This window comes from Loxodonta africana, chromosome 16, assembly GCF_030014295.1.
Source record: "Loxodonta africana isolate mLoxAfr1 chromosome 16, mLoxAfr1.hap2, whole genome shotgun sequence".
NCBI lineage: Eukaryota > Metazoa > Chordata > Mammalia > Proboscidea > Elephantidae > Loxodonta > Loxodonta africana.
The window spans coordinates 3,650,460-3,675,589 of NC_087357.1; the positions used below are offsets into that span (position 1 = coordinate 3,650,460).

Here is a 25,130-nt window from a genome sequence, read left to right on the forward strand (position 1 = left end):
TCATCAGAGAGGATCAAATCTAAGAAACGAGCAAATTTCACCTGAAGTAATGGCACACAAAAGAAGAAGCTATCCAGTCTCGGGCGCTGTGAGGGCACTGTGGAGGGCTGCCCACACGTCAGACCCTCTGCTCAGCAGGAACCGGTGCAGCTACAAGGGCACATGTAGCAGCGTGGGCTTATGTCCGCCCTGCGGTATAGCCAAGGGCAGTCAGTGCCCCATGGGAAAAGGTCTGCCTTTAAAACTGCTGCCCTCCTTTTCGATAATGATCTTCTGTATTAAAAGCGGGCAGCTGTGACAGGACCCCCGCTCAGACCCAGGTTCCAACTCCACAGAGCAGAGCGGGCCAGGCACCAGGGAGGGCTCGGCCTGCAAGGCGCCCCTCTCCCAGTCCCCGGGCCCTCTGGCTGCAGGCAACAGCTGGGCAGTGTCCATCCTACCATCCCCCACATCCCATCAACACCAGTCACTGGCTGCTGTCTTCATGCTTGTTCTCTCGGATTTGCTTTGCCTTCTAAATGGGTTTATACCAAAAAGAAACACTGAAAAGAGAGAAAGAAGTGAAGCCACAGCACGCTACATGATGGCTTGGCACAGGCAAAGTTCAGCAGGTAAAACCTGACTCCAAATTTTGCCCAACATGGGGCCCAACTGTGGTGCTGGGGTGACAGTGAAACCTCCTGGCTCAGCTCTCCAGAGCCTCAGCTCCCCAGGAGATAATGCCACCGCCTCCAAGGGCCTGACCACCCCCAGAAAGAGCAGAGCTGGGGCCTGGGCCCAGATGGGTTCCCAGACGCCTCCTCTCCACACGCCAAGTCAGCCGGAGGAAACCACACCCTTCGAGGAGGAGCCGGAGGTGCCTCCTGCCCTCAACCCCCACCTCAAGCCCCTCCAAGCGACCAGACCAAGCTCACTCATCACCCCGCCCCCCTCAGAACTACTTTGGGTCAATGTGAGGATGGCTCCTCCCTGGTGGGGGCGTTTACATTTCCACGGTGTCTTTGTCCAAGGGAGCATGGACTCAGTGGTGGACAGCACCAGCAGGGGGTACCAGGGAGCCAGTGAGCCAGGGCCCTGCCATTTGCCAAATAGGAGCTGACAGTAAGATGGTTAGGAAAAAGCCCAAATATTTGCAAGTTAAAACAACACTCTGTAAATAATCCATGGATCAAAGAAGAAATCGTACCAAAGTTATAAAACATTTCAAACTGAATAATATTAAAAACGCAACGTATCAAATCTTACGGGCTACAGCTAAAGCCATGCTGAGAGGGAAATTTGTAACTCTAAACTTTTATATTAGAAAAGAAAGGCCTAATACCATGACCTAAGGTTCTACCATAAGAAGTTGAAAAAGAAAAAAAGAGATCTCAAGGTAGAAGGAAGAAAATAACAGAGAGTAGACATCGAGAAAAAAGAAAACAGATACACAATAAAGAAAACTAATAAACCCAAAAGCTGGGTATTAGATAGATTAATACTGATAGTCCCCTAGGTGGAACAATCAAGGAAAAATGAAGGATATGAACTACTGGTATCAGGAACCAAAAAAGCGTCACCACAACAGATATCACAGGGAAATAAGAGAACATATCAAATTTTACATCAAAAGAAAAAACTAAACCAATCCTGAACTCTGGCTAATGATATTCATGCTGAGGCTTTAGGGGGAAGTGCTCTGATGTCTGCAATGTGCTGTGAAATGCATAAAAAACAAGAATGATGGATGGATGGAGAGATGGGCAAACGTGTGATAAACTGAGCACAGGAAAATATAACTGACAGAACATAGGCAGTGAACATGTGACTGTTAACTACAAAATTCTCTCAACTGTGCTGTATGTTCAAGTCTTTATAAACGAATATCAAAAAAGAGCTAAAAACTTTTGAAATAACCACGGGGCTAAAGTTGATGAGGGTCTCTGAGGCCTTCCTACAACTTCCCGTGACTTTTTCACTCAGCCCGGCCTGGTCCAGAGGACGGCAGATTTTGCTCTTCTTCTTCTCAACAGAATCCACTGCAAGTCACCACAGAATTCTACCCTCAAACCAACAAGACACCAGCTTCTGGAACTTTCTGACGGAATTAATGAAAACTGGCTCTGGCACGGCTGAGGAACCACCGCCAACTCGCCAGCAGCGGGTGGGAGTGCGGGGCCGCTGCGGTGTGGATGGAGGCAGGCGGGCTTCAAGTGGCCCAGAACAAGCACCATCTCAGGGAGGATCCCCGGCCAAGTGTCCCCCGCAGGTGCGGTGCCCTCGTCTATCTCAGCTGGCTCCGCGTTGCCTAAGGGAGACTACCAAGGATGAGGGGCAATGCCAACAGTCAGGGTGCACTGTCTCAATGCTGCAGAGAAACAAAGCTCACAAAACCCTTCTCCAGGAGTTAGACATGCTAACTCAGAAGATCAAAAAAAAAAAAAACCTTAAAATTCATGTCCAAAATAACTTAGACCTAAAAAAGGGCCCCTGTAAAACAAACATCTGCTGCTTCTTCCAGCTCCTCCTCCTCTCTCACCCCAGTCGTGAAGAGCCAGGTCCTGAGAGGACCAAGCTTGACACCCTCAGCTCAGGCCTGGCAGCGCCCCAGTTACAGGGGGGTATGCAGGCAGAAAAGTGCAAGGGCAGGTCTGGACAAATAGCACCTTCCACCAGCACAGTGCTCGGCCAGTCCAGCCTCCGGGCACTCCACCATCACTGGCTACTAACTCCTCGCACAAAGGCGAGGGGGCACCCAGAGCCCAACCTCTCCCCGCAGGGCACCATGACTTCCCTGGCTGTGGTCCTGTGGGACTGGAGGGGGCGGCAGAGAGCAGCAACTCCGGGCACCACACTGCCAGGCCAGGCACCAGCTGTGACTTCCAGCAGGCCTAGCATGTGTGCAGGCCCGCAGCCTTGTTGCCGTCCCAAGGGGCCTTTTGTTCAGTTTCCCCATTCTTTCTGCACTATCTATCCTGGTGCTGGAGGGCAGGAGGCACCACAGAACCCTGGTCTCCAGGCCACAAGTGGCCAAGAGAAGGGAGAGAGCGCAGGGGCTGGGTGGGGCCACCACCCCCGGCAACTCATGCCAGCTCTACTACACTGCCCCCTGCTGGGTGCCTAGAGGCAGGGGAGGAAGTTCTCAGAGATGGCCCAGAGAAGCCCGCTTGGTTTCATGCAGGCTTTTGCTGCTGGCTCAGCTCATCAAGGTTGTGCCTCTGTATATAGCGAGCCCCGGCCCCAGGGATGTCACAAGGGGGATGGGACGCATCTGTAAATAGAAGAAATGATACTTTGGGGCTGACTGTGAAAAATAATGAATATGAATCACTATTAAGGAAAAGAACACACCAGGTGGTCCCTGTATTGTCTCTAAGTACTTTCGAGGACAAGGAACTAGGTAAGAAAGTGCATTGTGATTGGCAGGTGTGCTGAGCATGGCTGCCAGCTCCCGTGTGCCCACCAGCCTAGAAGTAGGCAGGAGAAACCCATACTGGAGGGAGGGACAGCCAGCTGCCCTTCAGCATCGCGAGTGAAATTCCCAGCAGGGACACGCCAACTCCCCACACCTCTGTGCAGATCAAGGTCAGCGCACAAATCCCAACTCCCAGGGACCAGCCCTTCCCGCCAGAGCTGAGCTAAGCGCCAAATCCCAACCAGGACCTGCATTTCTGCTGGCTCTACGGGGACAGTCTCAAACACACGGGAGGCAGGCAGAGTCTAGTGCCCTCCACTTGCCCAGACCAGCAAAAAGGCTTCCAGCTCCAAGACCCTCCACCAGCTTCCTTTCTCTTCTGTGTGTTCGTGCACATCCATGTGCACGTGTGTGCACAGCATGTGTGTGTATGGGTGGTAAGTATGCACTCACACGTGTGAGTGTGCACACGTGCACATACGTATATGCTATGTGCACGTGTGCACGTGTGAATTGTGCACATGCGTGTACACCTATGAGTGTATGAGTGTGTCTGTACATGTGTTTGTGGAAGGCAGCTGGCAGTGTCCCACCCCAACAGCATCACCCAGAGATGCCACCGCAACACTGCTCTCCTGGTGATGTGTTTTGTACAAGCTGAAGAAGGATGCTCTCAGCTTTCCCCCTGGTCCGCGGGGTTCCCCCGAGCTGCACGAGGCATCCAGACACATAATGCCCTCTGGCCTAGCTTCCCTGGAGGGCAAAAGTGCTCCACACAAGAGCCTTTACACAAGAGCCAGAATGTCGAGAGACATCCTGGTGTAAACTGAAAACCAATCATTCCATTCTGTCCTTCCCAGGGTGTGCACAGCATCCATGTTCTGGGCCATTTCCTTCAGGGCACCAGGACTCCAGGATAAGGGACCCTGACACCAGCCCAGGCACCAGCTCCTCACACATCACAAGTGTGGATGACACTGAGAGACCACAGGCCTCCAGTCCTGAGTGCCTCACAGATGCTTTAGGTACAGATTAGAGTCATCCAAAGCAGCCTGTGGGGTCATCAGAGGGCGATCCAGAAAGCTGAGGAAATGCCAGTAAGTAATGAAATGGACCGTGGACGTGGACATGGCCAAGGCCCACAGGCCACCCCTCACCAGGGTCCTGCTGGCTACCTGGGGACTGTCCCCAGGTGTCCCTCCTCCTCCATCTCCTCGCTCCACTGGGCTCTTCTGAAGCCCCCCCTCAGAGTCCTCAGTCTGGTGTGACATCCCCTCTCCTCACAAGTGTCTGAGGCACTCCAGAGCAGAGTCTCCAAGGGCAGTCACAGCCACAGGTGAGCCGGGTATTGGCATGGCGGGACCAGGCAGAAACAGGCATCCCATCCTACAGAACGCCAACATCTTCAGTGGTGGGTGATAATGGTTCCTCAAGGCAATAAATACATCATGTTCAAAAATAATGAGTACAAGGTTTGTTTTCCAAGACTGAGAATACAGCAGCCTCCCCCTCCAACACAGAGGACACATTCCAAGACCCCTGTGGGTACCTGAAACCACAGACAGTCCCAAACCCTATACATATTATGTTTTGCCCTGTTCTTACACATTTACACCAAAGTTTAATTTCTAAATTAGGCACAGTAAGAGATTAACAATAACTAATGATAAAGGGCACTGGGTTTGGGTGAATGATAAAACAGAACAATGATAACAATATACTCTAGTAAGTTATGTGAACGTGGCCCCTGCACCAGATCTCATCACACTACTCATGGAACATTTTTCCGACCGCGGTTGAACATGGGTAACTGACACCACCAGACAGTGAAACCATGGGTAAGGGGGGCTGGTACCTAACACGCATCCTGTCAGCCAAGTGAGTGGGAAGGTAGCAACTACACTATCTTCACTGAGGACAGCTTAGGGCCCCTCAGCAGTAGAGGGGAGAGAAGCCCCCGCCAGCCAGCCCACAGCTGTCCTCCCACACCCACCCCATGTGGCTGGTGGCTAAGTCCACTGGCTTTATGGGCTGTCACTGCCACAGTCACGCCAAGCCACACCCGAGACCCACGACCCTTTCCCACCAAAGGCCGTTTCTCCCATTGCCCAGCCCAGATCCAGCTCCTCCTCAGCACAGGGGCTCCAGTGGAGTCTAGCTATGCTCAGGTCCTTCTCCTCCAAGAAAGATGCAGCCTTCATGCCCCCCTGGCCCGTTCCCACGCCAGGTGCTCCTCGCCACTCCTGGTGCCTCATAGCTTGAGAACCACAGGGCTTCCCTGCTGGACTTCCTCAGGATTTGGTCCCTAAAGATAAACAAGCACAGCAAGTAAAATGCCTACATGCCGGCTCAGAAATGAAATACCCCCAAGAATCATGGCTTCCTTCCACCCCCTCCACGTCTGAAAACAGAGCCCTGAGCTCCATGAGCCACAGATGTGCACATGGCACCCTCCCACCCAGCACACCCTGTCCCTGTTCCAACCAGGGCACGGCCATGAACCTCCACCAAAAGGGGCCCCGGAACCCAAGGCCTGCTCCCCCAGGACCCATGGCTCTACCCAGACAAGTATCTGCTCAAGGTGCCACCCAGCACTTTATAGGCACTTCCTCTGACCTGACCTGCCCTGCATACACCACCCCCTAAAAATGGACATCACAGTGACCTTTCTAACCAGCACAGATGAAGGAGACCTGCCGTCCTCATAGGCATGTGCGCCTGGACCCCCAGGCACCTCCCAGCCCGCCTCTGGTATCAACCCCTAAGCCTTGCCCTGAGTGTGGGAGGGTCCAGAACTGACACGCAGCCCAGCCTCCACCTGCAGCTAAAGATGCTTCCAGAAGGAGAGGAGAAACTGGGCTACAATGCGGAGCTGCAGCAGGTACAGGTGCTGATCAGAACCATGCGTGACACGAGACACCAGCTAGATGGTGTCAGTGGGGCGTTAAAATTGTAGCAGCAGCGGGGGATGTTCCCAGGGAGGACCTGTAGGCAGGAACGGGGAGGAGGATCCTAACACCAATCCTGCCGAACACTCCAGCACCAACCACTGCCGGCCCACATCCGGGAGAGTCATCCCCGTGTCCTGGCCCCAAATCACAGTTACTACTGCCTCCAGGTCACGTGGTTCTCCTTGTGGTTTGACTGTCGGTGCAGCCACTGTGTCAATCCATCTCATTGAGGGTCTTCCTCTTTTCCGCTGACCCTCTACTTTACCAAGCATGATGTCCTTCTCCAGGGACTGCTCCCTCCTGACAACATGTCCAAAGTATGTAAGACGCAGTCTCGCCATCCTTGCTTCCAAGGAGCATATGACTTCGGTCAGGCTCACCTTAGTCCTCAAGGTGACATCTTTGCTTTTTAACACTTTAAAGAGATCTCTTGCAGCCGATTTGCCCAATGCAATGCATCTTTTGATTCCTTGGCTGATGCTTCCATGGGTGTTGATTGTCGATCCAAGTAAAATGAAATCCTTGACAACTTCAATCTTTTCTCCGTTTATCATGATGTCGCTCACTGGTCCAGTTGTGAGGATTTTTGTTTTCTTTAAGGCTGTGGTCTTTGATCTTCATCAGTAAGTGCTTCAAGTCCTCTTCACTTTCAGCAAGCAAGGTTGTGTCATCTGCATAACGCAGATGGTTAATGAGTCTTCCTCCAATCCTAATGCCCCATCCTTCTTCATATAGTCCAGCTTCTCAGATTATTTGCTCAGCATGTGGATTGAATAGGTATGATGAAGGATACAACCCTGATGCACACTTTCCTGACTTTAAACCATGCAGTATCCCCTTGTTCTGTTCGAACGACTGCCTCTTGATCCATGTACAGATTCTTTATGAGCATAATTAAGTGTTCTGGAATTCCCAACCTCCGAAATGTTATCCATAATTTGTTACGATCCACGCAGTCGAAATTCCTTAGCATAGTCAATAAAACACAGGTAAGCATTTCTCTGGTATTCTCTGCTTTCAGCCAGGATCCACCTGACATCAGCAATGATTTCCAATTTTACGAGATTCATACTTCACACATTTCAGGTTCCGATTATCAATGGATGTTTGGATGTTTGCAGCTGTTTCTTCTCATTTTGAGTAGTGCCACATCAGCAAGTAAAGGTCTCAAAAGCTTGACTCCATCCACGTCATTAGGGTCGACTCTATTTTGACGGGGCAACTCTTCCCCAGTCGCGTGTTGAGTGGGACGGCACTGGGTTTTTACTGGGTTCCAATCTGAGGGGCTCATCTTCCCACACTGTATCAGACAATGTTCCACCACTGTTCATAAGGTTTTCACTGTCTAATTCTTTTCAGAAGTAGACCGCCAGGTCCTTCTTCCTAGTCTGGCTCAGTCTGGAAGCTCAGCTGAAACCTGTCCGGCGTGGGTGACCCTGCTGGTATTTGAATACCAGTGGCATAGCTTCCAGCATCGCAGCAACACACAAGCCCCCACGGTACAACAAACTGAAAGGCTTATGGGGGGATGTTGTAATTGAGCACTGAGTTATACGATTCAAACAAGGGGAGTACATATAATTCATAATAAATCATTTCTCAATAAGGTCTGTAGTTTGAGAGGATTAAATATCATGTTTTAAATAACTGGGTATTAAAATCATGAAGTTGGATGGCCAGTTGAACCTTGCGGGCAACCTGCAGGGCCCTGGGTGCAAAGGCAGCTTTGAGCATCATATCACGCCCTGTGTTTGGTTCTCTTTCTAGACTTCTAGTGTGTCCTGTTGATCTCTCTTTTTGTGCATCAGTTCCAACCTGTTTTGACTTCCGCAGCTTTATCATGCATCTTAATGTCTCCTAACCCGTCCCTACCCATTACCCACAGTGATATAAATAAATGAGTGAATAAATAAATACATGGGGAGGAGGGACAACTCTTCCTTACAGAAGAATTCCAAATAAAGGATGTGAGTACTCCTGCCTGTAGGAGGTGGAGCCTAATACCCCCCCCCGCCCCCAAGTGTAGGCTGGACCCAGTGACTTGTTTCCAGGGAACAGAGTATGGACAGAGGAAAATGGGTTTTTACAGGGGAGAGACGGACAGACACAGCCTTAAGCAAGTGATCAGGGTCAACATCACCAGTGGTTAAGTCAAGATGATATGAAGTATCCCTGCGATATGATGTGAGCATTAGGGCAAGGTATTTGTCCCCAAAATCCATAACCCCACTCCAATCACCAGAAAACCCCAAACTGAGAGATGCTCAACAAAATACCTCACCAGAAAACCAGAAGTCCCCCAAAATCTACAACTCCAGCCTAATCACCAGATAAACCCAAACTGAGGGACACTCAACAAAATATCTGACCAGAACTCCCCCAAAATCCACAACCCCACTCTAATTACCAGGCAAAGCCAAACTGAGGGACCCACAACAAAATACTCGCCTAGAACTCCTCAACAGTATCAAGACATGAAAAACAAGACCAGGGGAGCCTAAGGAGATGATGACAACTAAATACAAAGTGGTGTCCTGGATGGGGTCTTGGGACAGAAGAAGGACATTAGTGGGAAAACTGGCAAAACTCTAACGGAGTCCAAAGTTTAGTTAGTAAGAATACACCACTGTTAATGTCTTAGATTTAACAAACGGCATCATGGTTAAATAAAACATTATGTAAGGGAAAACGCAGGAACTCCCTGTACTATCTTCCTAACTTTTCCGTAAATCCAAAATTATTTCAAAAGTTCAAAAAAAAAAAAGAGCTGCACAAGGAAAAGGTGGGTTTGTTTTGTTTTGTTTTGTTTGTTCTCATGTGTTTCCTTCCTGCTTTTGAAAATCGTGGTGTTTGAGTAACTGATCTCGCAACCTGCCTTATCTAAGCGGGACAGTGTCACCAGCAAAGCAAGTGTGGCAGCAGGGAAAGATGGGAGAGCCGGGTCCTGGATGATGCTGCTGAGCCAACCCAACGGCTCCCATCTTTAAGCTTTCCACATGACAGGTGATTAAGTGGCTGTTCAAGTCATTGCTCCTTCAGGATTCTATTACTTGCAACCAAAGCATCCTAACTGACAGCAGCAGATTTACTGGGAGATGAGTTAAATTTAAAGATTAACAAAAATTATTGATTCTCCAGAAGGCAAATCTTTCTATCCATAACGAGGGCATATAGTTTCCATTTATTCCATTCCTCTCTGACATCCTTTTACTGTGGTGAGGTTGTCTTCATACAGAGCTCACATTTCCTAAGTTTATGCCTAGGTATTCTATTATCATAGTGGGATGTCTTCTTCAGTTTCCTGTCTGAATATCTAGGAATGCTATTAATTCTGCTGTATTAATTTTGTTTTTATTTTATTGCATATTATAGGTTTTCAGGAGATTCAGGTTTTCCAGATGAATAATCATATTTGAAAATAATAATTGTAGCTGGCTCATCATTCCGATATGCCAATATTTATACCTCTTAATTCTTTCCCTTGTCTAACTGCTAGCTAGAGCTCCTACAACTATATTAAATAGTCATGGTTATATGGAATACCTCTGTCTTGTTATACACATGATTTAAAATCAAATTAAGGAAATACATACATGTTTCAATTTTATTAAATGTGATTATACAACAAAAAGACAAACAATCCAGTTTAAAAATGGGCAAAAGGCTTGAGTAGACATTTCTCCAAATAAGATATACAATGGCCACCAAGCACATGAAAAGATGTTCAACATCACTAGTCCTTAAACCCACTGCCATCGAGTCAATTTCGACTCATAGCAACCCTATAGGACAGCACAGAACTAACCCATAGGGTTTCCAAGGAGCGGCTGGTGGATTCGAACTGCAGACCTTCTGGTTAGCAGGCCGAGCTCTTAACCACTGAGGTAGCACTTCACACCAACTAGGATGGCTATGGCCAGAAAACAACAAGTGTTGGTGGGGATGTGAAGAAATCAGAGCCCTTCTACACTGCTGGTGGGAGTGTAAAAGGTACACCCACTGTGGAAAACTGTTTGGCTTTGTGTTTCCTCAAAAAGTTAAACACAGAATTACCACGTGACCCAGAGATTCCACTCCTAGGTATATACTCAAAAGAACTGAAAGCAGGGACTCAAACAGATACCTGTACGCCAATGTTCACTGCAGCATTATTCACAACCGCCAAAAGGAATTTGCCCCAGGACCCTCGGGAAAAGGGATGAAGGTGGAACCAGGGCCAGATAATCGCTAGAAATGTTTAAACCATTCCTAGACTACAGAGCCCATGGCTGCCCACAGCCACACCAGGACAGGGGAGAGGACAGGCTGAGAACCCTTGCGCACATTTACAGACTGGCCTGGACTCTGCCAGCCCCAAGCCCCAACCAGCACCCAGAATTCTGGTGGCTAGGACCACTACCCTCCGGGGGGGACTGGAGGAGACTCCTATGGGAATCTGAGTGGTCCAAGAGAGAAGGCCAAGGGATGTCCAGACTGCCAGCTCCCCAAGGACACAGCAGTCGCCATATCCTGCAAACGCAGCCAGAGGACCAGCACAGGCACGCACAGAACACACACTCAGGTGCACGCACACAACACACACACACATACTCACAAATAACACATGTGCACACACTCAAAACATACACATGTGCACACGTGTGTATATATGCACACGTGTGCACATGCATGCATGCACATATATACCTCTGCACGTGCGCACGTGCACACACACAGGTTCCAGTCACCTCTCTGATGCCTACTCCTCAGGAAGGGAGACATCCCAGGGCCACCAGCTGAGTTGAGATTTTAAGTGGCAGCTTAAACATCCTAAATGACAAAGGAATCCCCTAGGCCAATCCCCCATGGTTTAAGGAGGCGGACACTACGGCCCAGAACTTAGTAAATTCACAGATGACAGCCTCTTCCCGGGCCTCTTGATTCAAGTATGAACAAAGGCAACCTTCCTTCCTCCTCTTCCTCTGCCACCGGGGACGTCAGGGCCAGTGCCTAGTGAACAGCAGAAAGAGAAGCACCCTCTGTAAATAATACACCTTCTGGACAACTGGTCAAAACCACAGAGAACAAATCACTGAAGGAGTAAAGCCACACACTATGCCTAGCCAGCAATCACAGTAAAAACCAATCTGAACCAACTACGCATCTTGGAGGTTCATTTAGAGTTTGTTTCCCCCTCTTCATTTAGAGTAATTTTTCTGTGGAACACCCACTCCCACACTGTTTTCCAAACAGCAGTCTTGAGAAAATTATTCAGTTTGATTTCAAAGTTATTCAGTATAGCGACTGGTAACAATGATCACCCCCAAACTCCCCAGATGCCCCAGCACTGTGTGAGGGAAGTCCACGGGTCCCCACCCAGGGCCTGCACTCCACAATAAGATCATCCCCAAGCTCTCCAGATGCCCTGATCTGGGCGAAGTTCTGAGTGGAGCTGCTGAAGCTGCAAGCGCGTGGCTCCATTAGGGGCGCCGAGCCAGCCGCCTCCTGACTTCACAGACAAGGTCCAGAACTACCCAGTAGCCTGGAGCACCATGAAGAGCCGAAACCCCATCTGCACAGGTGAAGCATCCTCCAGCAGCAGCACTCAGAGCAGGAGCCAGGAGGGGGGACAAGCAGCAGGACACCAGGACCCTGATGACCAGCACACTCACGGGGCTGACACTGCCTCACTCCTCGAAGCTTCCAGGCCCTGCTCCCATCTCTCATCTCCAGGCACCCAGCCGCTACCCTGCTTACTCCAGGAACATCCTTGGCCCCAGGTTCAGCATAGCACTCTCAGCTGGCTAGCTCATGGTCAGCAGACCAAGTTCAAGGTAGCCTCCTGTGGGCCCATGGATGGCCAGCAGAGCCCTCTGATAGTGCAACAAGAGGGTCAGTGGCCATCTCCTGAGTCCTCCGCTGCACCAGGCTCTGCAGCAAGCACTTTTCAAGTGTCTTCTCTCATCAAGCCCCAAACCATGCTAACCCCAGGACAAGAGGGGTTCAGGACCTTGCCTGAATCCTTGAGGCCAGCAGGTGGTGTCTGAGCCCAGCATCACTGGTCTCAGACCCCTGGGCTTTGGGACCCCTCGGGCAGCAGCCTGCTATGGACAGTAGACTGAGGGCCCCATCCCAGCCACGCCAGGCAAATGCAGAGATTTCTGCTTTCTAACAGCAGAACATACTCCACTTTTCCTTTTAGTTCAATCCTTTTGCTTTCTGTTTCTCCTGCTTTAGAAGAAATGCAGGGCCAGAAGGAAGCACAGCACACACCACCGCCCTGACTGCCTCCCCACACAAAGTGAGGGCAGGGTCAAGTTCCCCTGCTGAAACCCCAAGGCCACATGTCCTCCTGCAGGCAGGAGGCCATGCCCACTCAGCCCAGAGGAGCCACCTTCTTAGAAAAGCCAAGCTTGTGTGCAGCCTCCTGGAGTGACCACAGGCCACAGCTCCAGGCAGGGGCCACATTCACCCTAAAGAGGTGGTGACTCCTCCCTTCCAGGCTTCCTGCCGTCCTAACAGCAGGTCCCTCTTGATGAGCCAGTCTTGACATCACCCTTAGATCAAGGACAGTTCTGATGGGGGTGGGGAAGCAGATACAGTCAGAGATGTCCCGAGAGGATGGGGGGCGATGAGGCCAGGTGGTCCTCATGGATTGGACGATACGAGGTCAGAAAGGTCCCAATGGGATGGTGTATGGTCCCCCAGGTGGAGTGGCTGGCCTGGCCACAACAGCTGACCCTCCCTTCTCCTTTGAGTGCCTCTATTTCCTGAACAGAAGTGGAAGTGAGGTCACTGTTAGAAGGGACAATGAAGATGGCAGTGTTGGCAGTTCAAGAAGAGAAAAGCACACGACAGTCACCCTGAAACAAGGAGGACAGGACTGGGCATGTCCAGTATGGCTGCCAGGAAGCAGGAAGGGCCAGTGACCACAGATGTCAGGGCTGGCGGGTGTTCCCAGGAAAGTAGCGGGAGGAAGGATGAGGCAGGGCCTGGTGACCATGCCTGGGGGGTGAGAGGCCAAGAAGAGACAGGGACAGCAACAGGTGGTGGGTCCCAGCGGGCTCACAGCCCACCTCTCAATGCCCTCCCCTCCCTCTGCCACCCACACTCCCCTAACTCAGCTGGTCAACGGAGAGGACTCAACTCCGAGCTGAGCACTGGGGTCCCCACACCAGCAGCCACTCGCCACAGCTCCAGGCTGAATCGCCAAAGGAGATGCAGAGGCCCCCGGGAATGCCCACCTGCAGTGACAAGCCTCATCCTCAACGCCAACCTCCACCCCAACACCACACCCAGAAGTCTGTCCTCTGAATACGGCCCCAGACTCCTGCACTCACGCCTTCATCCACGATGCTGCCTCAGCCCAGCACCCCTTCCAAAGCCCCCAACCACCCGAGTCCTTTGCAAGCACAGCACCTCGTCATCTGCCTGCCCTCCGTCACCCTGTTTCCCCTCCACAAGCATAGCACCTGGTCACCAACCTGCCCTCCGTCACCCCATTTCCCCTCCACAAACACAGCGCCTCATCACCCACCTGACCTCTGTCACCCGTCTCCCCTCCACAAGCACAGCACCTCGTCATCCGCCTGCCCTCCCCTTGTCACCCCCAGTCTCCCCTCCACAAGCACAGCATCTTGTCACCCGCCGGCCCTCTGTCACCCCCAGTCTCCAACATGCAGCAGTGCTACCACTAGATGGCATGCTGCTTGAGAACAAGGCCCATGTTTGCATCCAGCACTCAAGGAACACTCAAACAGTCCTCTCCGGGACAAAGTGAATCTCAACAACTCCTCCCAGACAACAAGATGCACAGGCCCGCTCCCATCAGGACCCAGATGGGCTGCAGACTGAGAGTTGTTTGGGGGCCCTCAGACATGCCCACGTATAAGGAGACCCTCAGCCTGCACTGCCCCGCCACACTGTCACCATCTCAGGTACTGCAGGAAGTCTCCCAACCTAAGAAAAATACATGTCCTCAGATATAGCACACTAGAATGATGGTCTTCATGCTCTAATTCCTTTCGTGAAAATTTCAGACTAAAAGGTCTGTTTTCAGGCCACTAATGACAAGCCATTGGAATAGAATACTTTTTAAGCAAAACTATTGCTGCAGTTTTCATCCTCCAGAATTCAAAATCAGGGCGCATCAAAGACCCGTATCTCTGGAGCAGAAGGGTAGGGCCACAGACCACTTCACCCCCACCAGGATGGCTAAAACCAAAAAGACAGACAGTGCCAAGTGCTGGTGAAGATGTGGCAAGACTACAACCCTCCTGAACTGCTGGGAGGAATGAAGACGGTGCAGCCGCTGTGGAAAACAGTACAGCAGTTCCTCAGAAAGTTAAACAGTTACCACATGACTCAGCAATTCCTCTCCTAGATATACACCCAAAAGAATTCAAAACATATGCACACATGATGAAGCGTACGCAAGTGTTCATGGTGGCATCATTCACAAGAGCTAAACGTCCATCAGCTGACGTGTGAGTAAATGCAACATGGTCCATCCACACAATGGAACAGTATTTGGTCATAAAAAGGAATGAAACACTGTGGCACACTGTGACATGGATGAACCTAGAAAATATCATACTGAGTGAAAGAAGGGCCACATTTTGTATGATTTCATTTATATGAAATGTCCAGGACAGGCAAATCCATATAAACTAAGAGCAGACTGGCAAGCTAGCGGGGGAGAGGAGTGACTGCTAATAGGTTCGGTGCTGCCTTTGGGGTAATGATAATGTTCTGAAATTACTGAGGATGTTTGCACAACCTTGTGAATACACTAAAAATCACTGACATGTACATATTAAAAAGGTTCACATTATTGTACCTAAATTTGTGTCAGTTAAAATAACAGTAACAATTAACGATGAATGGCGCCCAGACATTTCTCGTGAGATGGCAAGTCCCTAATAACACTTTTCTGACACGCATGCTGTGCTCAGGAGGGAGGTACTGAAGAAGCTGCCAGTGTCACCCATGACCCCTATATACCCAGAAATCACTGGCACCTGATGCAGGGGGAGGAATCTTCTGCCTGGAGGCCAGAAGACATTTCTCACCCCACACGGTACCATGTCATGAGCTCATCATCAAAAAACCCATGAGACAGAGATCAGTGGCTTGTAAGCATAGAGAACCTCAGGCACCTGCTGGGATGTCAGGACGCTGTGCTGGGGCAGGGCATGGAGACGGGAAGTGGCAAGGTGCGAGAGGCAGCAAGAAGTGGGGCCCAAAGTGGCAGGTACAAGTAATTTTCCCTGGATGCTCCGGCGGGGGGGGGGGGGTGATGTGCAGGTGCTCCCTGAGTGCTCCCTGGTCGGTGATGCACACGTGCTCTGTGGGCACTTCCCAGTGGGTGAGGAGCAGGTGCTCCCGGGTGGGTGATGAAGACTTGATTCCTTAGTGCTCTCCAGGTGGGTGAGACCCCAGACAGTGAAGACGCACCGTCAACAGTCCTTACAGGTAAGGCTCCTCGTCCCCAGGCCCGGCACCCATGGGCCTGCACACTCAGCCCTAAGCAAATCTGGATGCACAGGTACAAAAGGGAGCAAAGTCAGGGTCGGCATGGGGTCAGATCTCCATGGAAAGGCCGTTTGCGCCCCACCAGAGGGCTGGACCCAGGGGTGTAGGTCCCATCAAGGGAGATGAGCACCGGGATGGCTGATGAAGAACCCAGACTGCCCCATCTAACACTGCCCAGGAGTTTCTTCTGGGAACCCCTGGGTCCCTCCTGGGGCGGGGTCCAAAGAACAGAGCTGAGATGCTCAGATGTGTCATGTCTGCTTGAGATGGACTTGGCCGGCCCACTGTCACTGAGGCACTGCAGGTGTGGTCAGCAGACAGCACTCGCCCACCTTCCATCCCCACTTCAGGACTTACTCCCACCCACACGCAGCCTCACACCACACACCAGTGCACACAGCAGACTCTGCAGGACAAAGCTGCAACGTAGTTACAGCAAAACAGGAAGTTACAGAAGATGTGAAAAACAGTAACCGTGATGAAGGAAAAAATAAAAGCAAAACACATGCCCCCATGGATGTAGGTCCTGACAAACTGCTGCTTTAACAGATGTCATTCAAAAGACAGAATCATCTGAAAATCTGTCCCCAGCCACCATGATGACAATGCAGCAGAGCTAGGCCAGAGTGCCTGAGGGACACACGACTATACGAGAGAGCAAGTGCCACCCTGCACCCACTGCGCCTGGGACCACCCGCGACAGGGCTTCTAGAACAGGCAGTCTCCTGTTTCCCTCTGTAAGCAGAACAAGTACTACCTTGCACCCACTGCGCCCAGGACCACCCACAACAAGAACTCTGGAATAGGCAGTCTCCCTGTCTCTTATGTGAGCAGAACGGCCCCAAGGACATCAGAGGAGACGTCATCAACAGTGCTAAGGCACCAGTCATTCAGCCCAGCTTCTCGAGGCATCCCCATGTGGTCAGAATGCAGACAGTTGAAAAGGCATTCCCCCACCAGACCTGACCCCGAAGCTCCATCTCACTGATGTATCAGATGACCAGTAGTCAAAACGCCTAGGCGTGCATGGCCCAGCTGCTGGGTGCTGGGGACAGGGGCCGCCCCATCAGGGCACCACCAGCAACCTCCCTAACAGCCAACTCCCACAGAGGGAGGGATGGGCGAGGAGACAACAGGTCTAGGAGGCAAAGCATGTCCCTGCAATGACCACAAGCTTGACAGAAACTCAGGGTGATAAGGTGAGACTTGGGACCCCACCTGTTGTCCCTGGAACAGCATCACTGCTGAGTCTCCTGAGGGGAGGAAAGTGGTTTCCCTATCGGGAGAAAGGACCAACCAGGGCTTCCTCTAGTTCTTCTCATGCTGGAATCCCTGGGACACCCAGCTAACAGCCACCCTCCCAGCCTCCCCAAAATGGCATCATCCCCCCCTGAGGGGAGTCCTGGGGTCAGAGAGCCCAGACCACAATAAGTGCCTGTGCCAGCCCCCTTGCTGTGACCCCCTTGTTTCACATAAGTATACCCGCCAGGGAAAGTTGCCAACCTAGGGAGACCTCGCCCAAGAGCGCTCCAGCCCCTCCCTCGGGTCACCACATAGGTGAGGAGCAACGCAGCCACCAGGGCCCTGCACAGACCGGCTCCAGAGCGACTGATCAGCAGGACAATCAAAGATGCTGGAGACCTGCCAAGCATTTAGCACAATCCACAGACGTCCAGGGGCATGGCTGCAACATGGTGACACTCTCCCAGAAGGCAAGAAGTGTGAAAGAGGAGGACAGACAGCCCACCTGATGGATAGGTCTCTGGAGCCAGCCCCGCCCCCTCTGGGATTGGTGGAAGAAGAGAATTAACCTCTGACTCCAGTCTGCCCCAAACAGCGGCAAGTTCCTGCCCCAGAGGGCAGAAGCAGGCGGCAGTGGATTCCTGGTGTCTTTCCAGGCACTCCTCTTTGTGCTAATAAACACCAACCACGAGAGGCTGGCCTGTGTGTATGTGCTGTGGTGCAGATGCACTGCCCCACTGATCGGACAGGGCCAGAGGCAGGGCCGCAGGACCAAGCACAGCATGCCACCTGAGGCCCAAAGCCCTCTAGAACACCAGCATCCTGGCTTCTGCTCCAGGCAGCACTCACATCGCCTGCAGGTGTGACATCACCACATTCACGTGTGTCCTCCTCTGTGGTAGAGGGAGCAGGGTAGCCAGGCATGGAGCGGGTGGCACTGGGGCTGCAGCCCCTGCCCTAGGCCGAGGTGGAGGGAGCCAAGCAGAACCTGCTGCCCCATGAACACCCCATCAACATGAGTTATCCATGTGGCCAAAGGCCACTTAACAATACGGCGAACTAACCATCCTTGTGGGACGTCTATTATTTAACGGCACAGGCCAGAAAATGCAAATCAAATGAGACCCAGAGCCCTGCACTGGAGGGCACTCACCAGAGATGGGACACACAGTGCTGGCATCGGGCAGAGAGCTCTGGGTGCACAGGCAGGCAGCTCCCTAGCACACACAGGGCCTGCCATTCCATCCCGGGAATGTGTCCAGGAGAAATGAGCACTCAAAGTGCACACAGAGCTCATGAGGGAAAACACACGCAGCATTAGTCTTAGCAGCCAAACTGGCCAAGGCCCACGGACTGGTGAACAAACACTGCGTGTCCACACAGAGGACATGACACAGCCACAGAGGAGTGGCCTGCTGGAACAGTGGCAACACAGGTGTTCCTGAAAGGGTGACGCTCATGGAAGAAGGCTCAAGTAGATGGCCACATCCTGGGCAATCCCACGATGACATCCCAGGAAGACAGACCTGCAGAGCCAGAGGGCAGGCCAGCGGGGGCTGGGCCAGGCAGGGGCCAGGGCAGGGACAAGGGCAGGGGTTGGGGCAAGGGCTGGTGGAGGCTGGGGCCCGGGCAGGGACTGGGGCCAGGGGCAGGAGTTGGGGCGAGAGCTGGTGGGGGTTAGGGAAAGGGCTGGTGGGGGCAGGAACCAGGGCCGAGACTGGGGCCAGGGCAGGGACTGGGGCCAGGGCTAGGAGTTGGGGCGAGAGCTGGTGGGGGTTAGGGAAAGGGCTGGTGGGGGCGGGAACCAGGGCCGAGACTGGGGCCAGGGCAGGGACTGGGGCCAGGGCTAGTGGGGGCCAGGGCTAGGGCGGAGACTGGGGCCAGGGCAGGGACTGGCCAGCAAATGGGCAGGAGGGAAGTTTCACAGTGCTGCAAGTGTTTTAAAACTGCACTGTGGTGATGGCTGCACAGCTGTAAATGTTTTCTAAAAACCATTGACTGTACTTAACTGGGTGAACTGTGTGATATGCAAATCATAACTCAATTAAACTGTTACAAGTGAAAGGAAAAAACAGAACTAGAGGTGGGAACCCACAGAACTTCCCCACCAGACCACTGATAGTGCCTGTGACAGCGTATGTCCTCACCCGCCGCCACCCCTGACTCAGCCTACGTCTGTGAGGAGCCAGCAGAGCTGGCACCAGCGTCAGGCCTCATTCCTTCCCTCCGTGCCTGGCAGGTTCAAACAGCACCCCCACCTTCACCTAAACTCTAACAGGCATCACAGTCCTGCTTCTCCCATCATAATCAGTCAAGGTCCAGGAACCCCAGCTCACTGGCCTTCGATGCCCTTCTAGCTACACTCACTGCTGGCCGCACCCACTCAAGGGGAAGAAGCTCCCACCCAGCACAACACGAGAAAAGCTGCATCAGCAGTGGATGGAGAAGAGGGCAGAGCACAGAGAATGTAATTAACTCAGGCTGGGAGGGGTACACGAGACGGGAGCTGCATCCCAGGCCGGCAGCTGAGCTGCACCTTGAAGGGGAGGAAATCTTGCCACCTAGACAAGCCAGATACCAGGAGGGACTCCTTGGGAAAGAACAGCATCCACAGAGGCGCACAGACATGGAAAAGCAGGTGTGCTCGAGCACAGACAGGACTGCTCGCTGTGGGGGGGCTAGGGTGGCAGGCAGAGAGGACGTGGTTGCCTCTCGCTGCCAGCCCTGGGTCTAGGGGGTTGGAGGTGGGTAGGACCTCAGCTGCAGTCTGGAGAACAAAGCTCCTCTCCAAGTACGTGTGCCAGTGTTGCTGCTGGGCAGGGCCACAAGTGCACACCCTCACGGGAAGCTGGCCACCCAGCCACCCGTGCTGAGCTCAGCCCCAACAAGGTGCCACGCAGGGCACAGGACCGAGGGACTGGGAAAGCTGAGAGCCACCAGGGAAGAAGGGGGCGGAGACAGGACCTGGCAGGGAGCCAGCAGTGCCCTGCCTGCCCACAGAGGTCAGGAGCCCATTCCCTACCCCCTTCCCCACCCGCCACATTTCCCACTTGACTGATGCTTGAAGAGGCCCAACTATGCATCAAGATCACTGGTCTGATAAGGGCAGGGCCAACCCCAGGCTCCATTCAGGCCAGGAGCCCCAGTGTGGTCTCGACATGGCCACAACCAGTGTCGTAGGCTTTTGAATACCCTCCTCTAAGCCTACCAGGCAGGCTCCCAGAAAGCTGCTCCGACACCTGACACAGCTCTGGGGAGACTCCTGCCACACCACCTTCAAAATCAAAGGCAGTGGGGGGGCGCCTAACTCGCTCTTCCCATCCCTGCCCACCTATTGGCAAGAGGGAAAAGGAAGAGCAGGAGAAGACACTGGCCAGGTAGGGGCCAGGACGCACACACGCAGACTCTAAAGACCATGCTCCCGGAGATGGGCCTGAGTGTCCTTCACTGAAGGAAAAAACCAGAGGCAGCATTTTCTGTGAGCTGGGGTGAGACCACGTGGCTCCTGGGAAGTTCGGCTGATCAGGCATCGTCAGGCACCCAGACCAGCCGCTCTTCCGACCTGCTGCAGAACCGTCAGACCCTGAGCCTCTGGCCAGGACCCAGGTCAGTTTCCGCATCGTCTCATTTTAGGTCAGACAGCATGTTACACCACATACCGTATGATGCCGTGGGAAACGTAGCCAGATCCCCAAGGCCCTGCACCTTGGAGCCCCAGACACCCCGCCCAGCAAGATCCGCCCCCCCACCACACGAGCAGTCCTGGGGCACAGGCGGGGTCCGCAGACACCCCTCAGCAAGCCTCCCCCCCACCCCGCAACACACCAGTGGTCCCAAGGCACAGGCAGGGTGCGTACAAGTGGATGTGCTTTTCCAGGCCGTTTCTATCTCTCAGAACAAATTTCTTTTCACTGAAAATTTAAATTTCAGAGACAGTACAGGCACCCAAATCCTCTCCCCAGGACAGGAGCCAGATAGATGCTCGACACAGCACCACGGCCTCAAGGGTAAGCCACCCACATCAGCTCTCCAAACCCGCCCAGTCCCAGGTTTACTTCAGTTACTAAAGGATCTGTATTTTCTTGATCAAAGTTCTTTTTACTTGAAGAGACCCAATGACCTTTGCGTTTGCTCCATATTTTAGGTTGCACTGGATGAGCTGCGGCTTTATTCTCTCACCATTAAAGGTTAAAAGCCCATATAGGTTTTTGTTGGTATCTTTGGTAAGGTATTTTCATCATTATGTGGACTCTCCAATGGGCTGGAAGCAAAGCTGGAGCTGACCGCTCAGTACCTGCCCTACGGAGGGGTCCAAGTCTGGACACTTTCTTCGGTCCCACTGCACTAAACTGGAACACAACCTGCTCTTCCCCGGGAGGCATGCCTGTCAGGGGTGCTGGGTGGTGCACTGCCACCATCACAGGATGGGGAGCAGACAGAGGGGCGTCCTGCAGCCTGGGGGGGAGGGGGCTCCACTGCAGGGAATGAAAAGGGGCAAGGGGTAACCAAGGGCCTGGTGGGAACCCGAGGCCCAGCACCCTCCTGGCCACCCTCCTTCAAATCTCTGCTGGGTCAGAGCTGCAGGGCAGTCTCAGGTCCCACAACTCACTGAAGTGACAGAAGGTGGCGCTCATGAGTCACCTCGTGTTGGCCTTGGGGACACACCCCTCCTCTCTGCCACTTCTCCCCCAGGCCCACATCAGATGGGGGGGGGTTCCAAAGCACACAAAACCCCAGGGAAAGCCAGTGCTGCTCCTCCTAGGCACGGAGACAACAGCATAGGAAGCAGCAGGTGCCTGTGAACGCCATCCCCATGACCCAGCCCTACTACTCCCTCCTTGACCACCCCAAACCAAGCTGACCTTCCCTACCTATCTGGACAGAACCCACCTCCCACGGGGGAGGCCTGCCCACTGGGGCACACCCTGGGCAGTCACCACTCACTCCCGTTACCCAGCAGAGCCGGCAACACAGAGGACCCTCCCTGCTCCTTCCCCTCAAAGTACCCTCGACCTCCTTCCAACACCTACCTCACTCACACAGGCCAAGCCCCTAGCCTCCCAGTCAGTCACCAAAGGACACGGGGCCTCCAATGGGACACATCAATAGAAGGATGGCCCGGACATTACAAGTCCTAGAAACGCCCTCCATTCATGCCTCTGCGCCTGAATCGTGGCAACCACCCCAGAGAGAGCGGTCCAGAGGGAGCAGCACCACCCCTCCTCCCACCACACCCATCACTCCCAACAGTCCACGCTGGCAGCACTGCCAGATGCAGGCACACCTACCCCAGACCTCTGGGCAGAGAGCTGTCTCCTCAGTTAGCTCTCAGCAGGGGCTGGGGCCAGTGGGCACAGACTTCCTAACTGGGCTATTCTCACAGGACTATCCCACAGACCTACTGCTGGTGACTGCTCCCCAAAACAAGCAAAGTAGTGACATCAAACAGGTAGCTCTCCACCACCAAGTAATCCCAGTTCTCCTCTCAGCAACCCCCAATGAGGCGAAAACGAAATGCTGAGGATGAATGTGTGTGCACAGAGCACCACAGCTCCCAGATAGGGAACACAGAAAGGGCACAGGGGTGGGTTCCAAACACCTGGTGGGAGGACAAGAAGCACGCAGAGCCTGGAGGTGGACACTCAGCAAACTGCCACCTTTACTTTGAAATTCCAAATAGCATCAGAGGAAGGCAAGAGCTGACATTTGCTAGGGAGAGAGGTGGCACCAGGCTTAGAAAAGCCCATGGGCAGGGAGGAAGCAGCGAGATGGCCAGTCCTGGGCATGGACTGAACCCACGAAAGATGCCACAAGTCTACAGCAGGCCAGGAGGACTGGCCAGTTAGACCACCTCATTTAATCTCCACTCCGGGAGATGGGCGGTAGCCACCCTACAAGCAGGATTCCAAACTCGGGCAAACAGAGCATAATCTCACAGAGAAGGGGGTGAGATCCCAGATCAGAGGAAGTGACGCCAAGACAGAAAACAAACACTGAGCCACACTGGCCAGCGAGCCTGTCAGGATGAGGCCTGGGAGGCCTGCGTGGACCGAGGTGAGCCCACAGAAGAGACGCGGCAACCCCCCAGCACGCAGGCAGCCTCAGCAGCTGTGTGTGGCATGGAGGGCGTGCCTCCACAACCAGAAAGCCCCCCATCTCTTCTACGAGCACTTCCCAGCACAATCCAGCAGTGGAGCTCTGCCCTACACTTTCTCGGGGGCAGCAGAGCTGCACTCTGTGCTGCAGGGCTGCTGGCCTCATTTCACTGTCTCCTGGGACAACTGGGCATCTATGCAGAGGGGCCTAAGCCTAACGCCCAGGAAGTGAGAGCCCCGAGAAGGGCTGCCAGCCTACACCCAGGGCACATAATACTGAGAGATGGGGTGGGGACAAATACGGGGTATCCAGGAGACCACAGAAAAAAGTCTTTGAAAGAGACACAGTAATGCACCTTGGCAGGGATGTGGAGCAACCGGAGTCCTCAGGCCCTGCTGGTGGGAATGCAAAAAAGCACAGACCGGCAGCTGTGGTACACGAATACCCACAGCAGCATTATTCACAATACCTCGAAGGTGGAAACAACTCAGACAGCCCTCAGCTGAAGAAACCAAAACCAAACCCAACCCACTGCCATTGAGTCAATTCTGACTCATAGCGACCCCACAGGACAGAGTGGAACTGCCCCACAGGGATTCCAAGGAGCAGCTGGAGGATTCCAACGGCCAATCTTCTGGTTAAGAGCCAAGCTCTTAACCACTGCGCCACCAGGGCTTCCTCAGCTAACAGGGAATAGACAAAGCATGGTCCATACACACAGTGGAATGTTACTCAGTCACAAAAAAGAACGAAGCACTGATGTGAACTACCATGTGGGTAAAAAGCCAATCATGAGGACATATCACACACGTCCGTTTGTATGGCGAGTCCAGAACAGGCAAACTCACAGAGACAGAAAGAAGACAAGCGGTTGCCAGGGCTGTGGAGGCGGGGGGACAGGGAGGTGGGAGGTAACGCCTATGGGTGTAGGTCTCTTTTCTGAGTATTAAAAACTTTCTGGTGATGGCTGCAGAACCGTGAGAACACAATAAAAGTCTCAAATGGGCTCAGTGTGTGATGTTGTGAATTACATCTCAATAAAGCTGCTACCCACCAGTCCTTAAGGAAGTTGAGGGCCCAGCCACCACAGTGACCTCGACCTCCCTGGATCTGGCAGCAGGATGGTCCTCCTTGGGACACAATCTAGGGGTGGAATGCTGGGCTGGTGCCTGCAAAAAGGTGAGGGCACAGGCTGAGACCCCCTTCCGAGATGGGTGCTAGGGAAATTAGGAGGCCAAGCAACGGCGGGAGGGGTGGCGAAGGGATGTGAGGGGATGCGAGTCTCAAGGCTCTCCAGTAGGAGAAGGTGTAGCCCGTCTGATGCTGACACACCCCACTGCCTCCTCCTGTGCCCCACAAGCACGTCTGGTCTGGTGTCCATCCCCAGCACCAACAGGAATTAGGTTCCCGTAAGCTGGCTGATCGCACACACCCCCCAGCTAGCTTGCCCAGGCTAAGCTCACTGTATCAACTGTGGTGGGCTCCCCAGGTCTGGGTAGGGGAGAGGCTAAGGGTTGACTAAGCAGAGGGAAACCAGCTCACAACTGACACTCGGCTTCGGGAATGAGCAGGACAAAGAGCTGACAGGCACACACCCAAGACTGAACTGTTTCCCAGAATCCTCTCCCCGAGGAACGGCCTGACCATGTAAGGGTGGGAGCATATGCCGCGCCCGAAACCACGGCCTCCCAAGTTCACCTTTCAGTGCAGTTAATAGAAATCTAAAGAGCCAAAGCCAGAAGCCTCCTTGTCACAGATCCAGCTGTCCCAAGCAAACTATTAGCCTATGCCCCCGGCCACACCTTTCCGAGCAAATGATAGCACGTCTGACGTGAGTCGAGAAAGGCCACACAGCAGTGTAACACAGCCTTCTGAGGGCAACACCGTGGCGTTCGTGATAAAACTGGAACACCCCCAGGTGTCCCGGCAGAAAG

The 25,130-nt window shown here is 53.1% G+C and overlaps 1 protein-coding gene and 1 long non-coding RNA gene across 5 annotated transcripts in view; one reads left to right on the plus strand and one right to left on the minus strand.

Annotated features, from left to right (window-relative positions):
* INPP5A (inositol polyphosphate-5-phosphatase A) overlaps positions 1–25,130 on the minus strand; it is a 207,006-nt gene that overhangs the window by 178,051 nt on the left and 3,825 nt on the right. The window lies entirely within an intron of this gene.
* LOC135227882 (uncharacterized) lies at positions 18,911–21,557 on the plus strand. Its single transcript, XR_010318038.1, has 3 exons — positions 18,911–20,706; positions 21,031–21,107; positions 21,245–21,557. It is a non-coding gene; the product is annotated as an uncharacterized LOC135227882 (long non-coding RNA).